The following is a 24,259-nucleotide window of genomic DNA, read 5'->3' as shown; positions in this document are numbered from 1 at the left end:
TATTAATAATTTTCTTCATCAATAAGTAAAATTTTATCATACATATTTTAATCGCATAACTAGTTAATACACTTTTAACTGTCTTCAATGTCCTTTATCCAAAAAAAAGCGTTATTTTGTTTACACTGGATAGATGATGAGAGGCAAACATCCACGATACTTCCAAACTCCCTCCTAGCTCGTAACTACGGAAGAGTCTGGTACGCAAGATTACAGAATTGCTATTCATCTAAATTTTACTCATACACCTATTTTATCTGTATTTATTGTTTCCCAAACTTTGCACACGTCTATTGGCTTCGCTTCCCCATACCAATTCCAAATGGACTCCAGCTCTTTCCTTTCTTCCTTCTTTCGTTCGTAGCATCCTTAACACTCGGGAGCTCGCAGCTGATCTGACAGATACATGCAAAATGTTTGATATAAATATTCTTACACAGTGTATAGCTTGGAAGTCATGAGTAGCTGTGCATTCATATGTTACGAGTGATATTCCTCACGTTTTTTTGCTGTCAGTTTGGTTTAACGCACGTTATGTAAAGTTTGTGATATTTGACAATAAATTGTATCTGAGAAACCCCGCGACCTCCGATGTCAGTATAGTATGGTTTAATTTTTTTTTTTTTTTCATTCTTTGCTCAATAATTTCTAGATTGTAACTGAAAATAAATAAACCATCATCTTTACTGAAAGAGAGAGCCAAAGGCTCATTTATCATACATGTCCTCTAGGAGATGTGCTTTACATTTATGGAAAATACTAAGGAAAGTGGTCTGGGGCTTGCTCAACATTTACTACCAGTTGCCCATAAGGCACTATTTATGCTTACATCCGCCGAAGCGTTTAGTTTCTATATATTCGGCACGAAACTCTTGTAGTTTCTGTATTCGGCTATGAAATAATGTTGGATTTAATATTCACTTAATTTGTACCATCATGTATTATATTTGCAGTGTTTTTTGTTTCTGTTTTTTTACATTTTATCACATACTAGTAATGAATCTCTCAGATGTACCCCTTCCTACGCTGCAAAATTACCGCTGCTACCTCCCGAGTGTTAATCAAGAAGCCTGACTAACTGTTTTCTCTTTGTCACGAATTGCATCAGCACTGAATTAGGTCGAAAGCAGTTCTCCGTGCAGCGTTATACTCGTACCTTCGCGATGAGTGTTGTTGGTTTATTTTGGATTACGGCCAAAGAACTAATACTCTAAGGCCGTGATTTCGTTTTTCTGTTTGTTTAGTGCACGAAGAATCCCATTTTCTGGGAGGAACAAATTCTGTTGCCTCAGAATGAGACCGGCCAGTTCACCTTCAATTGAAAAGCCTTGTGTCACACACGGGATCCATCAAATTCCTTCGCGGAAATTACGCTATCGAAAACTTTGGTTTCTTAGGGCTGTGTTCGTTTAGATTTTTATCCTTTAGTAAAATCCAGTTGCATTTTGCTTAAAATCCTTTCAACGTTCTTTCTTCAAGTCTTCTCAACTTCTTAATCGCTTCTTTCATCATTCTCCACTCGTCATTCTGTTTCTGCCTTCCTCTTGTAATATCGCTGCTTTTCTTACTGTCTTGTGCATTTAGGGTTTTGCATTCACTGGCATCTTAACGTAAAATCTCCTGCATCCTTATTCCTCTTTCCCCCACTGGATTTGCGATCGTTCTAGCACGATCCCTTTAATATTTCTGCGGTCATTTAAAAACCTCCCAAAACTTTTAACGGCTTACACAAATAAACCGTTTCTTGCAGATGCTGTCGTTTCCTTTCCCAAATGAGCTTCAACAATTGCAATAGGACACTCGGTGTCCTATTGCAATTGTTACTAAACTGCGTTGATCAGATTTATGTCCTGCCGATGCACTCTTGTTCCGAATACGAAGAGTATTTGAATAACAGTCACCTTTCAATGTTGCTTGGTTTGTTCTCTTACTGAAGAACTTTGGATCTTTTCCGTTGTTAATGCTTGTAGCTCCCTGTTTCACTTTCTTCTTCTTCTTCTTCGCAGTTGAGTTTCTCCAGATTTCCCGTTAACAGATACTTTATGTTTTCGATATTCTATTTTCTCAGGCTTCTATCGATTCATCCCCTCACTGCGATTGTAATTTTGTATATCTTCTTATTGGTTTGTTGACAACAATTCTCTCTCTCTCTCTCTCTCTCTCTCTCTCTGTGTGTGTGTGGGGGGGGTCTCATATAAAGCTGAACAAACCGCTTTTTTTCTTTTTATGTCTCCTGACTTGAACTTAGAGAAAACAGAAGTATATCAACAATTAACATATCTTCTTACTAAAATGCGTATTTTTATTCTCTTTTTATGCTAATAATTAGATGTAGAAAACTAAAAATATTAGAGCATAATTTTTACATGCGACAGCGTTAATTGAAAGACAAATAATTTTATTGCCATATAATATTAATTTCAAGTTTCAGGCTCATATTAACGACTTTAAAAGAGGGGAGGGAGAAAAAATAAACAAACGGTTTGCATTTATTCGAAGTCCGAAGATTTTGAAATAATTAAGTCGTAAATTCTTCATTCCACTGTGAAATAAAATGATGTAACATATTGGATTTTAGATTATCCTACTACAGTCGTTAAAAAAAGTGCAGAAACACTTCAACTGGAATGAGATTATCCAAGGAGATCTATAAAAAGATTTAGACATGATTCAGAAACTCATAACCAAGAATATCTCTAGAGATTAATTTGTTTTCAGTAAACCGAAGTTGAGAACTTCCCTTCCAACCATTTCATGTATATTCAATTGCCGCAAGAGTGTTGTGAATCGAATTTGTTGTTTTTTAAACAAGCGATCCCGCATTAAGAATACACGGAAATGTTCATGGAAGAATGCAATTACGTTTTCTTTTGAATCACGTAACGTAATGCATCACTAATTACGCTTGAACTCCGATATCGTGGAACCCTAATCTTACATTAATGAGGGGTTATCTTCATATGTTTGTTAGATTTATATGTGCATATTAGGTAACATTGTTTATTATTAACGCATGCGAACAATCACACTATACGGAATTTCCATAATTTCTCTGTCATAGCTGCGCAGTAAAGAAACTTAAAACAATAATTTGACAATAAAGCACTAACGAATAAACAGACTGAAACAATGATGAAAACAACAATTAATTTTGCAATAATGGAACGTTTATAATTATAGTGCTATTCGATGTTTCAAATGCTCATTTGAAACATTGAATTTCTCATTCTATAATTCATTATGTGACAATGAACTGGGAGGTGAAATGTTTTACGGTTATTTTAAAACGCTATGCGATAACTTTTTTCTGTTGCGTGCTGATGATGACTATTATATTAACGTTGGAATATGAATATATCATGCTGTTTAAAATTTTTGCAACAAACAGATGGTGTAGATATTGGTCAGCAGACGAAGTACGCAAGACACTTCAGTTATACTCGTGTTTAAACAATCGTCTTTTGGATCTCTGTATACAATCTGCATTAAGTAAATAGCGTAATTACAACGCAGAATAGAATGAAACTGTTTCTGTAAATGACGATTGCATTTGATCAAAGGCTCCATAAATACCCTTCAAAAGGTTCGAATGGTAATGCGTAAGAGCATGCAATGCTAAGAGGACAAAGCAGATATCATTAATCTCTGTAGCTGAACTGTGAGCAATTGAATCGCGCAGTTCGGGATGAGATGAATGGTGGCTGTCATGCAGTGCAGCCAAATGAGTGATGAATTTGCAATGATTAAACCAGAAGTGGATATTTCGGATATTAATAACTGAAAAGAGACAAAAATCGTGCAAATTCATTTTAAATGGTTAACAAGTTTAGAAATGATCACTGTGGAATAAAAATCTTTTTGAATAGAACAGCGAGCACATCGCAGTGTGCTCCAGGTTGTATTCTGATGTTTTATAATATGAATATAAATATGTAATTGAAGAAATGAGATTAGGAATAGGCAGGGGGGGTGGCAGTGAGATACGTAGGGACATAGAAAATGAAGGGCTAAAGTCTTAATTAATCTTAAGATAACAGGAAACGGGGATATGGTAGAATGATTCGTGCAGTAACAGAACAAATGAAGGAATAAAGTATTAGTGAGTCAGAATAGCAATAAACGAAGTAGTAAAATAATAACGTTCATTTAGTAACAGAAATAACAAAATAATACAATAACAAAGAAATGTAACAACGAGCCACACGGTAAGAGAACAAATGACAGAATAAAACAACAATGAATCAAGCAATAAAGAAATAACGTGATCAGTATAAATCCATCGGTATGATTTATTAAGATAATTATGACCTTATGAAAACAAATGAAATGATATTTATGAGAACTGCAAAATACGCATTATTAGACCAAAAAGGAACGAAGATATTTTAAAAGAACTAAAAATAAAATCAATAGAATAAAAACTAAACAATTATAAACAAAAATGGATAGAACGCGTAAACCGAATGACCAAAACCAGATATCCTTAACATATAATAAAATATAATCCACTTGGAAAGAGAAGCGGTAGACCTTAAAAAATAATTAGCGTAATGATGATGAATTATGACCTTATTAATGAATGTTGATTAGTAGTTTTCTAAAAATAGGTGAGAGATGTATTTCAGAGTCCGGTGTGAGACCACCGCTCTGATGATTGGAGGCCTGAAGTAACTTGAAAAAAGTTCCATGTTTGGTCTCAAGAACACAGTTTCCGGAATATGAAAAAATAAATAAAAAATAATAATAAATAGAATAAAAAATCCTTCGCCCAACCCTTTCTTGCAAATGAAAAATAAAATAAAATAAATGATAACTGCCGTTGTGTAAGAAATATAGTTGGAATGATATCTGACATATTCAGCTGCATTTTAGTTTAACTGCCATAGGTCGTACAACAGCTTGCTGGATAAGTATTGTCGCCCCACAATGACTTGAAATGAAATTTCGTTTGTCTGACCACGCGCATTTAATTAACACATTTTCTCCGCCACAGTTTCAGAAGTTGACACTTGTAGTTTCTTTCTGGGGGATTTGAACCACAGATTAACAGCTACAAACAATTGTTATTTATTTTCTTATTCTGTTTTACAAGATCGTGTTTTGTAAATGTATATGTACTCTTAAACAAGTGCGTGATGATCTATCTGGGCGACATGTTCAGATTAACGAATTCTGGATTTTTTTTTTTTTTCCCGATTAAGGATCACTTTGGTCTTCGATCGTCCGAAAAACGTTTGGTATCTAACGGCTTTAAACTAATTGCCAGAGATGTTGCCTTTCTCTGATCATTAGAGAATTTGTTTAAGAATATTCGTTTGAGAGAAGTACTTTTAGTATGATACTACATAATGTAGATCAATATTGACGACCTTTTGATATTGTTACTGCATGAATACTATTACGTCAAAACGAGGTAACATTTTGCAGATAGTAGAGCAACAATGCAATTTACTATTCAAGGAGGAAAATGGCTGTAAATTGGATAGCAGTAACAATAGTATTCTTTTGATTGTATAATAAATGAATAGAATATATACAAAATATGAGAAATGAGCATATTATTTCTATATATGGTTCTGATTGATTTCTTGATTTACAGATAAATTATTTTCTTTCCAACAAGATGAAAATTACTTTATACAAATGGACATAGTTTTTTACTTAAATACAATATGCACGAAAGATGGTCACAATTTTTTCCTTTCCTTTTTAATTCCCATTAAAAATACACAAGAAAGCTTTCAAGTGGGGGAAAAACACATGACCCCGACTCGGTTCAAAAATAAGCCACGCCTCCATGACGTACCTCTCTACCCATTGGTTGATGTTCAAACACGTTAGCCTATTACGATTTCGAAACAAATGTCGAGGGGGTTAAATTTAATTACTTTTTGATAAGGGGAGGAATTAAAACTTCGCTAGAAATGATGCTGTGTCAGCTGATCTCAAATGACCAATCACAAACCAGTTCAGACCGTTTGATGTACATGATGTCATACCAACACAGGTTGCAAAAAAAAAATGACACCTGAGTATTAACTTCAAAAACAAAAACAACTGTTGCTATCTTCCCTAAAAGCTTTTAAGAGAACTGCCCATTGGAGAGAAATACATGTGACCTAACTGTAGACAATCCAACCGATAAGAAAACAGTCATCACGTGCTCATAACGTCCCACGTTGACCTCAGATTGGGGGGGGGGTAATTACTTTTTGATTAATGGAAAATTAAACCAGTCAGGATACGTAACTCCTCCCCATTGTTTTGTCCATTGGTATTGGCTGAGGTACAAAGAAGCTATCCTGTCACGATCTCGGGTAGTTCAAAATAGAGGGGTTGAATTTAATTACTTTTTTGATAAGGGAGGAATTAAAATTACGTTCGAAACGATGGTGAAAAAACGACAACGTCACATCAGCTGATCTCAAAAGACCAATCACAAACAAAGTTCGACAGTTCAAAATAAGGGGTTGAATTTAATTACTTTTTGATAAGGGAGGAACCCACCTAATTAAAAGTACGTTGGGGATTGATGTCATAATAGCACAGGCTCAAAGCGTGACCCTGTATGACCTAATTAAAACATTGCCATCGGCAATTAAAACTACGCCATATACCTAACTACTCACCCCCCCAATTTTATCCTGGATTGGGACCAGCATATGACTGGGACGTATTCATAACTGTAATCAGTGTGTGTTCACGGGGCCGGTTTACCTGTTCTGTGGGACGAAAAACCCGAGTTTCCGGTTTTTTCGTAAAAAGTGCTCCGTAAAGACCGGCTAACTTACCTTTCGTCGAAAGAGACCAGATAAAGGTTCCTCACGTCACTGACGGAATCGAACCCAAGTCTTTCCGAACAAAGTTTTTCATCTATACTGACTAAGCTACGGAGGCTCTATATAATTATAACAACAACAGTGCATTTTTCTGTTTTCTAAGATCTTAAGAATTTTTCTTTCTTTTTTCCATCTACTTGTGGATTAATCAACAAACCAAGACGTTTTGGTCATAATACATCCACTGGAAGTGGCGACGTGTTATCGGCAATTATTTATGCTCCGTAAAAAGATTTATAAACTGTAACAGGATTATTATTACTTAATCCCACTAATGACAGGTTTTATTACGTTTCCTCGACATTACAGCCGAATCAACTAAGAACAAGAACCCCTTGTATTTGTTTATCTACTTTACGTGTGTTTTTCTGGTCGGTTTTTCTGTTTTGCGAGAGCGTAAAATCTTGGCAGCCACAGTATGAGAACGGCTAACTCTCCTTCGAAAACGAAAGGTTGGAAATCTTTCGCCACTTCAGCTCTTCTAATTACGATGATTGATCATTCTTAGAACTACGTCTTGGTCACATTGAATAGCTAATAACAATAACACGAATTGCTTTTTTCCTCTAATTTTGACGAGTTTGTAAAATTTTACTGATGAAATAAGAAATAAATTGGCAACAATTAAACACACGAAGGAATTAAGAAGAGAGTAAGAGTCATGAAACAAAGAAGCAATTATTATGAATAACTCATTTTTCTCTTCATAATTGCAAATGGAGGGGAGGATATTTTCTTCCTGTTCTGATCAACTTCTTAATTCACAAAATACCATCTTTTTAAACTTGTTCATTTACTGAGCAGGACCTGACTTATAGATGGCGCTCTCTTTCATCTACATCGGTTCGGGTTTTTTTTTTTTTTTATTATTATTATGTAAGTAGAGAAATGTTTGACAGTTCGCTTTTTAGCTAAAAGATTCTATTTATTTCTATTCAGAATTGAATAGAAAAGAGGGATCATTCCTGATTTCCATTTAAGCTGTAAGTCTTCGTAGTCCTTTTGATTTTTTTTTCGTTCTTCACGCAGTATATTAGCGAAGTAACAATACTGCTTTGTAGATTTACTAGCGACATAACGATGCCATTAAAATTACTATTAATGAGATTGGAGCTTTTTGCGCCATCAGAGAAATTATTGTAAACTGCTTTGGAGCTCGCAGCGTAGATCGCAGTATATCTGAGAGATACATTCGTTACTAGTATATGCTAAAATGCAAGAAAACAAAGAAAAAACACTGCAAATATAATACATGATTTTACAAATTAAGTTAATATTGAATCCAACATTATTTCATAGCCGAATATAGAAACTACAAGAGTTTCTTACCGAATACATAGAAACTAAAAGTTTCGGCAGATGCAAGCATAAGTAGTGCCTCATGGGCAACTCGTAGTAAAGGTGTAGCAAGATCCAGACCTCTTTCCTTAGTCTTCTTTCACTACGCGTTATCCCCGCTTCCTATGCAGGGTCCGTGTGTTACTTTACTTGTTAGTACCACTCCCAACCGACCTGTCGCCTAGTCTGCCGCTGGGGGGGGGGGTATATTTTTGGGTGTAGAAGCGTATGTTCACGGGGCGAGTTTGCCTGCTTGCGGGATGAAAAACAGCACATAAACTGGACCGGCTAACTTGGCTACGCCTGAGGAAGATCCTCAAGAACTTTTTCTTTAGTATTTTCCATAAATGTGAAGCACATCTTGCAGAGGTCAGCAACCTTTTTAATATTCAGAGCGCAATATAAACTTTGAAAATTACGGAGGGCTCATAACACAGGCATTTTTTTCTCTCATTTCAGGCTTAGAAATTCTATGATTAGTTTTTTTTTTAAGAGAAATGAGATTTCAAATTTTAACATTATTTTATTTACTTCGCTTTTACAACATATTTTTGTCACATATGAATGTATATAAAATACCATAAAAAATTTAAAAAAATGAATACAAAAAGAATATTCATGTTGACAATTAGCATGTATATGCCAGATCAGATGCGAGCGCCTTGCTTTATCAATTATCATGGCAAATGTATTTGTTTATCATGCAATAATAGTGTGGCTATTTCTAAAAAAAGTAATACAGAAAGACATTTCAAATCCATTCATACCAATTGTAATTTTAAGTTTAGTCATTTAAATCAGGAGGAGTCGGCAACGCAATGCCCGCAGTATTGCGCCCTTCATATGAAAAAGTTTGCCGACCACCGCTCTAAGTCATGAATGCCGACTTCTTTTCATGTGCTCTTGTTGCGCTATCAATAGCAACCGGTTGAAAAGTACAAAATGCAGTAATTATTCGCCATTTTCATTCCGACACAGAAAACACAACGTACAACAATTCATAACTCAGCAAAAGCTTTCCGGTTACGTTTATGCTCGATGTGCTTTTTCAGCCGTCCTCTAATTCAGCGTTTCCCAAACTTTTCCTACGACGGAACACTTCACAAATCCTGAAATTTTCACGGAACAACTTGGTTATTTTGTAATGTATTAATTAATAATTAATTTAATTTATCTGATTTTTTTTATTATTAATTAATAATTGATCGTTGATTAATAATTAATTAAGCATCAATTAAACAGAAACATCATTAAATTAATTTCTGCTGATTTTCATTCACATATCCCATTCTGATCACAAAAAATTTATATTATTATTATTAGTATTATTTAAATGAAGGGGATATTTAATCCCACATTATTTCAAAGCCGAATAAGAAAACTCTAAGATAGAAATAAAAGAGTTTCATGCCGAATATAGCAAACTATAAAAGTTCGGCGAGTCCAAGCGTGAGCAAACACTTGAGTGGTACAAATATTATAAGTACTTACGAGTGAATGCAGACTTTTTCTCCTGTGTGCTGGTAGCTTCCCCCCCCCCCTCCTTTTGTACATCCTGGAGATCGCTTTATAGGCTGGTGGTGGATGATTCACTAGCTGTTGCGTCACAAACACCTTCAATGAGAGATTTCTTAATACCAAAATTAAACAGTCACTTGTCTCTTATTTATATTAAAATTTAAATCTGCAGGCCTATTACTTTTAAAAAATCAAGGCACTACGGTTTCGAAACTTTCACCCTACAATACGAACTTGCGAAGAAAGTATTCAGTATTACTAGATTTGAGAACTGGATACCTTGATCTTCAATTTTAGTGGAAAAATTGTCTTCATACTTCCTTGCTGATTGGTCACTAACATTTGCAACACAGATGTTATTTCTTTCGGTTTTGAGAACAGGGGATACGCCGCCCATTGTTGTAATGGGCTTGTAGGCAATTTTTATGATCGGTCATAAACAGCGGCATTCTCTGTCCCGATTGTTGAAAGATTTCGATGTGTGAAAATTAACGATAATTCATGAATACTTCCACGTTTAAAAATACATGGCTTGGTCACTAATATTTGCTACAGAGATGTTATTAGGCGTTCTGGGTCTGAGATTTTCGACATATTCACGAATATTATTCTCCTCAGAATATTTCCACTATAAAATATTTATTCATGAAAAATGCTTAGAAAACTAAAATGACAAATTCCAGGAGAACTTCTCGCGGAACACTTATTCATCTTCCGCGGAATACAGTTTGTGAAACCCTGCTCTAATTAATCGGAAGAACTGTGGCATTTTTATAAAAACTTAAGTTTTCAATAAGAGGTTTACAAAGATTCGTCAGATTCATCTTATTTAGAATTCGATACAATGTCTAATAATGAATTAAGGAAGCACAATATAAGCAACTAAAATAAGAAAAGATAAAATCCTTTATATTCCCCCCCCCCCCCGATTATACAGAATCATCTATTTATCCTGTACAACAGGTCTTGTATAATTTACAGAAGGGTGAGTAAATTTGGAAGAAATCGATCTTTAGGAAAATTCTCTGTTAGCTAATGGTGCCCTTAAAACAATAAAGGCAAAAGAACCTTATTAAGCAACAAACCGCTTTCTCCGCCCCCCCCCCCAGGCGCTAAACTATAACAATGGCAGTTATATTTGTGCCGTCATTATAAGACGTTCTGTGTTCTCGTTTTCATGGGAATGTTTTATTGTCAATGAAGACAATTTTTATGATCAAGTCATTTGTAGCTAATCTCATAGGTTTCATATATTTAGTAATGTGATAACATGCAGCTATTCGAATACAATGATAATTGCTTGTTAAACGTAATTATATAGGTTTAATAAATCTACAAAATGATATAATGAATCCCCACCTACCAGATTATGCAAAATTTTGAACAGTGAATGAAGAGTTGCTTCACAAACACACCATACCTGTCTATTAAATTTACAATTTGATCTCTAAAATTTAATTTCTTTATTTTTCTTGGGCAAAATTTTAGCATTCAGAATGATTATTACAGCATTCGCAATCCTTTAAAATCTTGAAAAAAAAAATGAACAACGAATACTCTAATTCATGCAAAAGCAAAGATTAAAAGTTATTTTGAAAACTTATTCAGGTGTTGCTTTGTTTTATCTGTTTATTATTTTGAAAAAAAAAAAAAAGATGGTTTGTAAAATTAAAAATAACATTCAATAACACCATACACCGAATAATTCTTTTAATCAAAAGGAAGCATATGATTAGTGAGTTATTCTCTTTTCCTTCATGCGCATGTAACAGCAATTCACTAATAGCAAGTGTGAAGCAAACTATTATTTAATTTAATTTCATAACAATAATATATTCACTTCTCAATTGTTATCTATTATAAATGCATCGAACATACGTCACAATCCTGTGGTCTTCTGCTTGTCAGAAAGATCAACCATTTATAGTACTAACTGGATTCCAATTAGTTCATTATTTCCTCAAATATGATAACACCTTTGCGTGATTCTGATGACAATTTTGATCTCCTTCCACCAGTATCGCCATAGCAATCCTTAATAATTCCCTTAAGGCGCCGCTAGAAGTAATTCCTGAAGGACCTAAGTATGTTTGACTTGCTTACTACGTCATCATCGTCATAAGTGAACGAAATAACAAGTCGAAGCACATGACTTTCATCGTTGGTATGACCACCTCGGCAAACTTGATTAAAAGTGAGACGACTCCGAAAGAAGGGACACTTCCTAAGCTGATTAAACTCCGTAACGACTTTACCTTCAAGAAGAGTAAATGATCACTGAATGTAATTTGTCACGGCTATTGTGGCGCCCTTTACAGCGTTAATATAACCATCAGTAACGGAAGAATTTGCTATTTCTCAACCAAGAAATTCTGTTATCTGCGTTCGTCGTTTTTGTTATTCTTACCTCATTCTTACCGTATTTGATTTCATTTCGCAGATGAAAATATATAAAACAATGTGCTTCATCCTCAAGTATGATGCAACAATCATTCCTTTGTTGCCATATGTTTAATTGTCAATGGCATTCATTCATTCTTGAGAAATGGTTTTGATGATGACGTACCAGAACATTAGACGGAACAGTTTGTTTCGATTCGTACGCATATTAATTGTTGACATTGTAAATATGAGCGATGTGGGCAAAGGCTCAGGTTTGATTGTAATTGCAGGCTAAGGAAACTTTTTTTCTTTCTTTCAGTTCGGCCTTCTTCCAGCCACTTTCGGAGTCAATCTCAAGAGCAGACGAACGATACTTCTTCCATCCATAAATTCTAGTTTTATAAATTATACAAACTGACCTTAGCTCTCGCAACATTTCACATCCCACCCGCTCATCCCTACATACAAGTTTTGAAAATCATCGGTAGTCATGCACTCTGCTATTGTTCATGGTTAACGGTTATAAATAAGTTTATTGCATATTATGTTCAAGTGATGTAATTACTGTATCTAACTGGCGCACAAAAAAAATAAATAAATAAAATACAATAATTATTTTATTTTATATTATATGTTGTATTATAAGTTCATTCTTCACAGCTCATTGTGACGTTCATGTTAATTGGTCTTGTAATTCATGCTTAAAGTCGAACTTAGAGCAATCACTAACACACTATCACAGTTTTTTTTAACCTATTCGCTAAAGGTTGCTAAAATGTATGAAACATCGCCGTACGTTAAAATAAATCGAGAATTCTGCTCTGAATACCAAATAGTTTTGTTTTTCTAGTTTCCAGAAAAATTAATGGGATCACACCAGCAGAGTAAAATCATCTATCACTTATCAAAATAGTGGTGCCGTTTTATTGCTTGGATAAATTAGTGGAAAGAAAGTGGAGCTTTTGGCTTTTACAAATATTTACCGACAAAAAACATAAAACGAATGTTTGTAAATTTAAAAAAAAAAGGGCATCTTCATTTCTAAATTTTTCTAAAGCATTTATATAAACATAAATATCTTATTCCATTATCACAAGTAATTATTATTATTATTATTATTGACTTAATAAGCCAGTTTACGGCATTTTCTACTACAGATATTCCGGAAAAAATCAAAGAAAAGTTTTGGCATTTTTCCAACACTGAGTACTTCGTCTTGCCAAGGGTCAGCAGAAAGAGATACCATGTCTCCCTGAGAACTCATAAACTGCCTCCATGAGGTAACCATTTCAACACAAAATCGGTACGCTACTCGGTGTTTATGGCGACGAAGCACATCTCGTTTGCTTTGGACGGAACTAACTACCCGAAAATGTGTCACCTTACAGTCCGCTCTTTCATTTCGTATAAAATACAGTTCTACGGTCTGCATGCAACATGTTGGAAGAAATGAAGGTCTTCTCAAATAAGCATCCAGTGGCGAGGAAACCCAAGTCACTTTTTTTTATTATTGAAGATGAGAGAAGACGGCTGCAAGAGAAGCCAGTGTTGTCATTTGGCTGTTTTTATAGGACAAGCAATGAAAACGCCAACTATTATTACACTAACTTCGTGGAATTTTAATGCCATCGTCGATTCAGCTTCAACGGATTCCGTCGATGATACGAAAAACCTCAGTGAAGTGTTTTCATTATCCAAATGTGGAATATTCAGTCTTATACGGAGTCGACAGGGCGTTTGTCATTCGGAAACTCAGGTTTCTCGTGCCGTAAAACAGGGAGACCTACAAGAAAACACACACACGGTTTTACAAATTGTCCCACCATGTGAATGCCCATGACTATAATTCAAGAGCATCAAAATGATTGATTTGAATTATTCTCGAAGCTCTGAGACAAAGTATGGCTTAACTTCATGTGTTCTGCAGTAGGTTTGGTCGCTTGAAAATTTCTTCTATATGTCTGCATGACTAAGTTGTCTTCATTTGAGAAGCTCTAATTAAGATACTTTCTTGCAGAAGGGATTCCAACCTAGCTGGAAGACTTGGGTTGGAATTTTTCCCCCATTTTTTTTACGTAAAGGAATACTTAAATGAAACTGCTAGTTGCAAGTATGCTGAGCTTTTAGATCATGAATGTCTTGAATGTTTTATTATTGGCAAGCAATAAGATTTTTCTTGTATGAAACAAAAATCACTATGCAATTGCAATATTTTTAGAACTCCTCATTGTGTCATCAAGAACGTACATCGCTCAGTCGGTATAGACGAAGCCAGGTCGGAAAGACCTGGGTTCGATTCCCGTCTGTGAAGTGAGGAACTTTATCTGGTCCCTGTCGACTAAAGGTGAGTTAGCCGGTCTCATACGGAAGTGGAGGGTTTTTATCCCGGTAACTCGGGTTTTTCATCCCTCAAAACAGGCAAACCGGTCCCTTAAACACACACCGCTACAGTCATAGGATACACTACGGAAAGGATGGCAACGGGAAACCACTTTGTTCATAATCCTTTCTCTAGTATGGTAGCACATAGCTACTCCCATCAGCCGTATGGATGAAGGAATAGGATAGGCATTGTGTCATCAATGAGAAATGCTATACCCAGTTTGCTATGTGCACGCGGTCACATCTGCTACAACTTTCCTATCATGGAATTTATTTGCTAACAGACAAAATGTTCTCCGCGAACACGAGCTTAGAGGGAAGAGAACCAAATACAAGATGAATTAGGAATTCCGATGTTTCCCGAAATATTACTAGAACATATGCAATCATGTGAACCAATTTCATTAAATGAAGCAAATGCACAAATTTCCTCCGGATATTAAGTTTTAACTGAGCATACTGCATTAAAGACAACTCATTTGATCGTATGATGTGCTTTAGTGGCATTCATAGTTGCTTTCTTAGTGATTCAGATTTCCAATACTTTTTTTCAAGCAATGTATATATAATCTATAATGAAAGCAACAGTTACTTAGTCGTCGTCATCTCCATAGAGAAAGAGTTGACCCAAACGATTTTTCATCTAAAAGAGTTCACCCACTTCAGGTGTTATCTTAAAGTTGAGAAGATTCATTACAGCCCCTTTCAATGAAACTTCCCCCCCACTTCCCATCAAAAATATTTATTTTCGTAAAAGCTTGCATAGCCGCACACACCAGTTTAATAATGGCTTCGCCAGTCTATCAGAAACTGCGGAAAATGAAGAACGTGGCAGTCAGACAAGATTAAACTAACGCCATCATATATCGACATTTGAGCACTTTGTGTGCACCCAGCGACGATAAACGACTCCGTAGATTCTAATTAGAGCCTTCTTCAAGGAGACGGCATTCATCATTGAGTGAAATAGTTTCTCCTAAATGGAGTTCTTAAACTGTACTTCACAAATCTTCTACAAGAATAAAAACAATGATTTGCGATAAGGCAGCGCATTTGGAGTTATTTATACTAAAACAAAAGTCTGTTTGGTCTGATGATTCCATCTTATAAAGTGCGAAATTAAAATTCAGTAAAGATGGATGAGCAGCGAGTTAGCCATTTCTATTATAACTCTCCTCCTGATACCAGAGCACTAAAATGCAGCCACATTCCTAAAGCAGGCGATTGTTACTTCCTTGCAATTTATTACCCATTCGATATAGGCTTAAAATGTTTTAGCAACTGATAAAGTATTGTTGAAATAACAATACAAACAGTAAAAATTGTTTCCATTGTTCGGTTATTTGATCCCAAATAACCGAACTTTCAACAATTATTTAATTGTTGAAAGTAAAAACAAACGCGTCATGAAAACAATCAACATGAAAGAAATACATACTGCTAAATGATAATCAATATCATTTATGAACGATCAGAAATTTATATATATTATTAAATTTATATTTAGGTTTTTTTTTTTGGCAATTCCTGTTATTTGGACACTGAAAAATGCAAAGGACGAATACTGTATCCCAGTTGACATAATTCTAAGCACCCTTTGAAAACAACTTTCACCTATCGTAATCTCGATGTTTCCTATAATTTTTAGGAGTCAGTATATGTTTTCCTAATCGTGCATAATCATAGAGAGCTTTGCATTATCAGTTATGGCTAGTTTACTGCTGTAGAAAAGAAAAGTGAAAAAAAAGATGGCGAGGTTAGCACGGGTTCTTCCCTCCCATGTTGCTGATTTATTATATGCATAAGTACAAACTTCTCTGTGTACAATCTAGCCTCACCCTTTCATCTGGCGATCCTTTGCCCCATATTTAGAAGATTTTCTTCGCACTGTTCTTAAGGGGTAGGATAAGAATTGCCGTGTTAAACATTTATTTTCAAATTAAAGTTTAAATATATCATCATTTTAAAATTTACTCTCATCGTCAAATATCAAAAAGTATTACAGTACTTATTCAAAATGTCTGCCTTCTAGTTGGATATACATTTCTGAGCTCTAAATAACATTATCACTAGTTGATCATTACGAATGTAACAGCATCCCTAAGTGATATATTTCATGCGCCTTCATATTCAATACTCTAAAGGATTACTGTCGAGAGACCCAGATAGTCAAGGAAAAGGATCCCTTATAATCAAGCTGCTGTTGGAACAATAATGTTTGGATAATTGGAAAACATGTTGACAAGATGTGGTGGAGTTCAATTACGATGAAAATGCATATTTCATGTAATTGTTGTTGCTTTCCCGACAGAAACATTTGACGAGAAGTAACAAATACAAATGATACTAATAAAGTTACTTAGAAGGTCAAATCTTTTTTTTTTTTCGGGAGTCGGATAAAATTTACTAAATAAAATACAAACAATTTTTTAGATTAAGACGCCAACTAACAAATCTTTCCGGATTGTTAAGAATGACGTACTATCGTTTATAACAGCTCTTCCCAAACTGTGGGCCGCTCCTCCCCCCCCCCCTTGGGGGCCGTGAAATAATGAAACTTTTTTTAAATGTTTTAAGATAGATATTAAGATAAATATTAATAAGATAGATTATCTATCTATATAATAATATAAGATAATGTGCCATGTCAAATGTGTATGTAAGATGCTAAAAACGTAATTTTTTCATTTGATTTTTGCAATATTCTCTGTGTATGTTTTGTATTGAATAGAAATTCAATAATTATTATAATAATATATGTCTATTACGATTTTTTTTTCGATGGAGTCCGTGAAATATTTTAATTTTTCCAAAGGGGCCTTTACATCCATAAGTTTGGGAAGTACTGGTTTATAAACAATACGAAAAAAACTACATAAATAACTTTAAACAATGCTTTAAATAAAGTATCGCGAACAAAAGAAATTCATTTTCATCTTTAATAGCTTTTATTTCAATATCTGGACTATTATAAAAGGTCTTTTGATTTCTGTAAAATCTAAATAGATGTATATTTCTTACATATGGAATAGTTTTTCACTTCTTTCTTTACACTAAAAGAAACTTGCGAAGTTTATTCTAGCTTGAAATCCCATTCGATTTCATTCTTTTGAAGTACAGTACTTTCAACGAAAGCGTTCCTGTTCGCTCATCTAAAAAGTTTCGGCTACCAACCAAGATTACAGCTTAATTAATTTATAGGACTACTCAGGGCTGTCCTCCTTTCTTTCTTTCTCTATTTGGTCTAAACTCATCAGTGATGTTTAGTTTTGTCCAAATTAGTTTCTGAAAGTCCTTGAGACTTGGTAGGTTTGTAACAGAGAAATGGGAAGTTGAAGTAGAACAGTGCTTCCCAAACTTATGGATGTCAGGGCCCCCTTTGGAAAAATTAAAATATTTCACGGCCCCCTCGAAAATAAATATTATAATAATACACATATATTATTATAATATTTATTGTACTAGGGGGAACCACCCCCTGGAACCTACGGCGCCCCCCCCCCTCGTTCCGGACTGGTAGGCCGGTTTTCCTTTAATTCTGATGACTCGAATTTTGAAAACTCGAAAGGGGGGATCCGTCCCCTGGCGCCTACGACGCCCAACCCTCCGAGTTCCGGACTGCTAGGCCGGTTCTCCTTGAATTCTGATGATTCGAATTTTGACGACTCGACACCCAGGGTAGCCCCTGAGTTTCAAAACGTTTCAAATAACTTGACAAAAAACGTTAATATATAAACGTTATACATATAAACGTTATATAAAATGGCTCATCATTTTATATATATAGGGTAGATTTATATTCAATATAAAACATACACAGTGAATATTGCAAAAATCAAATGCAAATATTACATTTTTAGCATCTTACATACATATTTGACATGGCAAATTATCTCATATTTTTATATAAATAGATATACTGTATTGTTATTGTACATTTGCAGTACAAGCACATGAAACGTAAAACGATTAGTAATAAAGAAAGAATTAAAAATATAAAAGAATTTCAATAACAATTTAATGTGATGGATGTGTTTCAATACTGCTACACAAAAAGTCTATCAGGTGAAATATTTGCAACTGCAATTCTTAGATTTCTGCTTCGAAATGAAACTTATATGAATAAGCGTATATTTACTAATATTCATTAAGCGCCAAAATACAGGAAGCAAAATTTGTGAACCCGCAACAATGTGATTTTTTTCTATTAAAATATAAACAATAACAAATAATAAAAATGAAATACGTTTCTTTCAAGATAAAAAATCTACTAAGTCTTAAAACATTTTAAATTTGTTTTCATTATTTCACGCCCCCCCCCCCCCTCAACAAAACCTACGGCTCCCAAGGGGGCCGCGGCCCACAGTTTGGGAAGCACTGAATTAGAACTCTTAGGCATACCGTAAGAGGAAGTTCGAATTGGCCATTTTCATTAGTGAACTACCTTTGACCTTTGTGAATATCTAGAGCTTCTATTCAAGACACTGCCGAAAGTCTGATTGGTGTAAAAACACTCACCAAGACGACACTACTGAGTATTCTCCGGAGGAAATAAAAAAAAAGTATATCGCTTACAATTACGGTGAATGTGCAGATTGTTCATCATGAAACATTTACTCACACGTGCAAAGAAACTGCCTACAAGAAAAGAGTGCATGGTTCTGAAATGTCATATCTGAATTCACAACAATTACACAAAGTGCTTGCTGAAATAACATCAGTTCGACAGCCTACGCAGTCAGTTTCCAGAGACCGTAACTGCCTTGTTGTGAATACATTTCATTCTCTTAAGTGCCGTAGAAGATCTGTACACTTGAGGGATAACTTCGGTCAGAATTCACCGACCAAATCACCGCAATGCCATTCTGAAGGCAACACAATACTCGACAAAGTTGCAATTTCATTTAAAGTCGTACTTACATAAAATACAATCCTCGCAGTTCTCTGCTTTCACGTGTTGTTGCAAGAATCAATTACGAATGTCGTACTCAATTAACTGCCATGTCAATCACAGAGTGGCACAACAAATCATATTGCATGTTTGTTTATATTACATTATACAAGTTCGTGTGTGATGGATTTCACAACATAATGAATTAAGAGTGAGTAAGATAACTTCTATTGTAGAAATGAATTCTTCAATTCCCCAATCCTCCTCCATACAAAGAATTCCGCTCTTTTCAGATGCTGTGGTTGTAACACTCATTAATCTCTGTGTGAATACGATTGCAAACATGAATAATTTTCGACATTAGAACCAAGGTCAAGTCAACCTGTCTCAGATGGAAACCATAAAATGGACGTCTTCCTGCTAACCCATGCGAAACGATTTTTTTTTTTTTTTTTACTTCCACAAAACCGGTATGAGAATATACGTTCGTGGTGGATATAATGATAGCGAATGGACAAAACGAAGTTATATCCATTCGTTGTCATTGTTATTTATAATCTTTCGTTGGCCAGGATAATACCGAACCAAGAAGTGACTACATCACCACTGCCAAAACGTTTGACAGACTGCATAGAATATGCGATTTTATATCAAAGGCAACTTCCAAACTGGGGCTATTTCGCTTAGGTTCTCTGTGCTTACAGAAAAAAAAAAAAAAGCTATAAGGACAACTTATTATGATGCCTGTTCACTGGACAGTTGTCTCTTTGCGGGATGAAAAACTTGAGTTTCCTGAAAGTGAACCATTCCACTACCATATGAGACCGGCTTACTCGCAAAGAATCTGTTCTCTGAAGATTCTTCTTGTCCTAAATTGGATTCGAACCCAGCTATTTTCGACTAAAGGTATCATCGATACTGAATGAGCTAAGGGTGCTATTCACGAAATGGGGAATCCAAGTGATTCGATTTTCCAAAGGGAAAGTGGTGGAATATTCTTAAAAGATTCCCAAGTGACTCCATGGACTGTTTACAAAACATGGGATGAAGTGGTCTTACACACTAAGAATGCAATCAACCACAGTATAATTTTTTTTTTTTTTAATTTAAAATTTTTGGAACACCAAGTTCGGGAACCATAATTCAAAAAGAAAAACCGATGAATGGGACATTTCTAACAGACTCTTTCTGTGGAATTTTTCCGCTCCCCCACAAAGCAAAAGGCATCGCTTTTTATTGATGAAGAACAGACATCCCTAAATTGGTTTACATCCGGGTATTAGCATGCACCGAGATACAAAGTAATGGCGGCTTCACAAGTTCAATTCCGCTTGTTTCGGTCTTGTTCTCCTCCCAACACTTTTCGCTATTCGTGTAGGCCGAGAGGCAAAATGGTTCGTAATGACTGAAACCTTTCTGCATGACAAACGAACACTCTTCGTGGCAAAAATGCAAAGTCAACGCAGCGGATCACGAAAAGGTGGTACGACAGCCATAAACTCCTGTTTTATTGCTTCGTCAACAGGAGGTGTAAAGTGTAGCACTTAATTCAGAAGCACCTGCACTTGGTACAGTGACAGAAGGACTGATGGAATGAAGTTTAAAGTAATAAGTGTCGCGTAATGAAAAAACGCAAGAAGCTGCTTGAAAAACACTTGAGAATGGTCAGTAAAAATAAATTAAAAAAAAATCTCTTGACTTAAAAAGTTCATGAGCTTATCTTTCACTTAAATAGGACTTGTCAGCCAGTTTTCCTTTCAATGTTAAAAGCAAATAAACTAAATTGTTGACTTCTCTTGTGATAAACCTATTTCTGGGGAATCCGGGTATTGAAAGATGTAAAATACATACGTCATTATTTCATTTTGCGGCGAACGCCTTGTAAATACCGTTTTAATGAAGTGATTCTAAATTCTAAATTTTTGTCTGCGATATAATCAGATATGAAATTTCTTTCGGTACACGAATCTGAAAAAATAAAGACATCCAGAATAAAAAATTTTGTTAAACCCCGCTCTGTCTCGAGTGAATTATTTCTGTCAAAGCAAAGGACAATTGTCATTTAGCAATATTACCTGTAAAGATTATGTTCAGCCCATTTAAATATTAATTATATTATGATATAAAAAGATCAAAAGGTGTATTCAATTTTTTTGAGAATTTTAAAAATTTCTATAAAAACTTTAAATAAAATATAAGTTATACTAAGATTTCTAAGAAATTAAATTTAATCAGACATATTAAAGTAATATGAAGGGTTGCAGTAGAGTCTGAATGAAATCATTAAGCAACGCAATACACAGGGAAGTATTTTCAAGCCCTTTTTTTTATTTAGTGACCAAAAAGTACTGCATACGGTAATATGCTGATAATCTTTAAAATCCAATAAAATATTTCCACAAGCAATCTTTATTGAAAATAATGTAAAGTAGCGGTACATAAGCGTCCTTTAAATTTTATTATTTTTATTATTGCAAATTTATGTTTATAGGGAACGCACGTATAATTTGTCTTTGAAAAGAACCTTTTATAATTAATTACTGTAGAATGGTTTTGGTACGAATTGTCGAGACTACTCTTCAGATGCCCGTCAAAGCTTCTGCGGGTGGAGAGAAAGTTTCATTGCGTGTGCGGTTTCTTAACATCTCTGGCTTTCCTTTAGTCTATTTCATTTTTTTTTTTTTTCTTGAACATAAAAGCCGACCCCCCCCCCCTCCTGGAAGTTGTACAACAATTCATTTTGAATAGGGGGGAAGGAAGAAGATTAGTTCCCTTTCTGGACTTCTAAACATACCTTTTTTGGTACTGTAAAAACGAGCACCGTTTTTATTTTTCTGATGCGTAAAATGTGAATTTAGGAGACTGCATAAGCTAGTGTAGGAAGAATCATACGGGATCGAAAAGAAGCGGTTTACAAAATCGATTTTAAGATGTCACTGAGCGGCCAACTTGCTCTTGTCAATATCTCGCTTAAAAGCAAACCACTACTTGGAATGTTTAACCTAACTCCATGCTGAATACCGGAATTTTCCATGAGAGTTGGTGTCAGGAGGCTGTGTATGTTTGGCAATTAATCGAAAAAGCAATTTTCCGACTAAACATTTCATAGAATTTAACAAATGGCAATTCATCGCCTAACACAATTTATCGAATAAATAATCAATTCGACCAGCAATTCATAGTGAGCAATTCATTGCAGATGCAATTGATCTAAAAAAAAAAATTCGCCGATATCTTTTTCGGGTAATTCCTATTATAATTCACAGGTGTAATTTTATTGCGAATTATTCTTTAAAAGCGTTCAATTACAATACCTAACCATACACAAGATGTACGCAGCATATGTAGGTGGTCGATAGGTAATAATTGTTTTTTGTATGATTCTGTAATTGTACTTTCTGCTTCATTGTGTATATGGTGATTTATCTACAGACAAATGTTCGTTCTACCTAATTTTTTCACAAGAATGATCAGATTGAAATGAAAACTTACAAATTTCAATAAAGATCTTAACTATAAAATTTCAATCCAGCCAGCGCGGAATATCATTTCGAAAATGTTATAATAAAAGTGATCCAGTTAAACTACAACCTCAACACATACACAACTTATTGTACGTTTCACAAATTCCGAAGTTTATCAAATTTCATTCAGTCAGAAATTTATTGCAATAAACAAGGTGGGGTGGGGGATCTGGAAAGTTTTAATATATACACCTAGAATAAAAATGTTTTTTTTTTCTTTCAGAAAATATCTTTCTTTTAGGATATATAAGAATACTTAAAATTAATTAATTTTTGCTCTAGGTGATTATGAGACCTTTCCCGACCCTCTCGTATTTGTTCCCTTGTAGTCCCGAATATAGTTAACTAAAAACTGAAAGAGTTCAACAAATTTTTGTAGAAGTTTAAAAAAATATCTGAATAAACTTCATCACACCACAAGTGGTGTTTGGACATAACATAATAATACTAATGATAATCATAATGGAGCCACGTAGTTCAGCCGGTATGAAAATCCCTTTAATTAGAAAGGCACATCCTGTATCTGTTGTTCACAAGTCACATTAATTGGTATTGTTGACATTACTTATTTATGCGTGACATATCGTATGCATGTAGGAGCAATAACTGTCAAATGGAATAGTTAAGAGATATCCAAGAAAATTGTTTTATTATTTTACAACTGCTGAACAATAATTGAAACCCAATTCGTCGAAGTGCGCAGGTAGTTTACGCAGAATATGTCATTACTGCATACCTGGCCGCAGTAGCAAATTAAAGTTTTAAAACTACTTCTATAAAAGTGCCAATAAAATCATTCACCACACACCACAAGTAAATCAACAAAGTGACATTCAACTGACGGAGAAATAAATTATGTACAAGCAAAGGCATCGGATAGCTTTGGTATACATTTGGTTTATTATAGCCAACTCGGAGCTAATATGAATGTTTTATCTCGCAAAAGGGGGTTGTTTAATTCTGATCAGAGCACAAATATTTGTTTTGTCAGAGTGTTAGAGATCTCGGCCTTCGATATCCAAGAAATAAAGACATCATTAAAGCAAGCTCTCTTCATCCCTCATGTGAGACTGTTACTATACAATCAAACGTAAGGATTTCGAAATTAATTTTAAGATACAATTCACTACATGTTTTTCATCAACAACCCTTTACGCGTTTCTGTTACTAATTATTTTGGCGTTAATTTTGCGTGTGAAACTTTTCAGCGCTTTTTTAATAATTGCATCCCACTGGGTTACATGATGCTCAAATAAAATTATTTCAGAGAGAGAGAAAAAAAAAACATTAAATGAAAACTGACAAATTATAGAAAGCAGTGTAAATAAAAATTTCTGAAAACCAACATATTTTTCAATTCCAATGGTACTGCAATAATCGTATTT

This window comes from Typopeltis vanoorti, chromosome 7, assembly GCF_054136105.1.
Source record: "Typopeltis vanoorti isolate ZY-2024b chromosome 7, IOZ_Tvanoo_1.0, whole genome shotgun sequence".
NCBI classification, from domain to species: Eukaryota; Metazoa; Arthropoda; class Arachnida; order Uropygi; family Thelyphonidae; genus Typopeltis; species Typopeltis vanoorti.
Note: the sequence above shows the minus strand (reverse complement) of the source record.